Here is a 1,998-nt window from a genome sequence, read left to right as displayed (position 1 = left end):
GGAAGAGTGGGCATTCTTGCTTCACTCCTTTACTGGAAAGGTTCTAATGCATTCACAATGTATATGATGCTTGCTTTTGGTTTTAGATGGATGCTCTTAATGATATTTTAAAAGTTCCCAAACTAGAAAACAGGATGGCAGACCAAGGTCTTCTCCTGTATAAGAAGATAAGGTCAAAATGGGTGTATGACTGATACATAAATAGTGATAAACATAAAGAAATTAAGAGAATATGGAATAGTTTATCTGTCAGATTTATGGATAAAGGAAGAATTTAGGGCCAAAGAAGATACAGAGAACATTACAAAATGCAAAATAGACAATTTTGGTTATATAAAACTAAAAAAGTTTTTGGGCAAACAAAACCAATACAACCAAAATTATAAGGAAAGCAGCAAATTGGGGGAAAATTTTGCAACAAATATCTCTGATAAAGGCCTCATTTCTCATATACGTAGAGTACTGAAACAAATTTGTAAAAATACAATTCATTCCCCAATTATTAAATGATCAAAGAATATTAAACAGGCAGTTTTGAGAGAAAAATCAAAGCTGTCAATAGTCATATGAAAAATGCTCTAAATGTTTATTGATTAGAGAAATGCAAATTAAAACCATTCTGTGGTACCACAGCACAACTATTACATTGACTAACATAACAAAACAGGTAAATGATAAATGTTGTAGAAGATGTGGGAAAATTGGAACAATAATACCTTGTTGGTGGAGTTGTGAACTGATTCAACCATTCTAGAGAGCAATTTGGAACTATGCCCAAAGAGCTATAAAACTATACATACCCTTTGCATTTCTCTAATCAATAGTGATTTCAAGCATTTTTATATGACTATAGATAGCTTTAATTTCTTCCTCAGAAAATGGCCTGTTCATAACCTTTGATGATGAGAGAATTTCTCAATTGAGAAATGACTTGTCTTCTTATTGATTTTTTCTCAGTTTTTACTCAGTTTTTTCTCTATATATTTATCAGAGAAACTGGCTGTAAAAATCATTTCCCAACTTTCTGTTTCCCTTCTAATCTTGGTTGCACTGGCTTTGTACAAAACTTGTTTAATGTAATCACAATTAACCATTTTGCATTTCATAATGTTCTTTGTCTCTTGTTTGATCATAAATCATTCCCATCTCCATAAATATGACAGGTAAACTATTCCTTGCTCTCCTAATTTGCTTATACTCTTACCCTTCATATTCAAATTGTATACCAATATTGACCTTATCTTGATATATGCTGTAAGCTATTGGTCTATGCCCAGTTTCTGCCATACTGTTTTCCAGTTTTCCCAGAAGATTTGTCAAATAGTAAGTTCTTATCTCAAAAGCTGGAGTCTTTGGCTTTATCAAATAGTCATTGACTATTGTGTCTTCCATGACAAACCTATTGCATTGATCCACCCCACTCTTTTTTAGTCAGTACCAAGCAGTTTTGATGATTGTTGCTTTATAAAACATTTTTATATCTGATATGGCTAAGTCTCTTTCCCTTGCATTTCTTTTCATTAATTCCCCAGATATTTTGTTCTTCTGGATGAATTTTTAGTGATTTTTTCCTAGCTCTGTAAAATAATTTTTTTGGTAGTTTCATTGGTATGGCACTGAATAGGTAAATTAATTTAGTTAGAATTGTCATTTCTATTATATTAGCTTCGTCTCCCCATGAAGAACTGATATTTTCCCAACTATTTAGATTTGACTTTATTTGTGTAAAAAGTGTTTTGTAATTGTGTTTGTATAGTCCCTGGGTTTGTCTTGTCAGGTAGACTCCCAAATAATTTATATTGTCTACAGTTACTTTAAATGGAATTTCTCTTTCTATCTTTTGATACATCTTTTTAAAAAAATTTTTTTAGTAATGCATAGAAATGCTGATAATTTATGTGGGTTTATTTTATTTCCTGTAAAAAAGTTGTTAATTATTTCAAATAGTTTTAAGTTGATCCTCTAGAGTTCTTTAACAAACCATCATATCATCTGTAA

This window comes from Notamacropus eugenii, chromosome 5 (assembly GCF_028372415.1).
Source record: "Notamacropus eugenii isolate mMacEug1 chromosome 5, mMacEug1.pri_v2, whole genome shotgun sequence".
In the NCBI taxonomy this organism is placed as follows: Eukaryota; Metazoa; Chordata; class Mammalia; order Diprotodontia; family Macropodidae; genus Notamacropus; species Notamacropus eugenii.
This window is presented reverse-complemented; position numbering follows the sequence as displayed.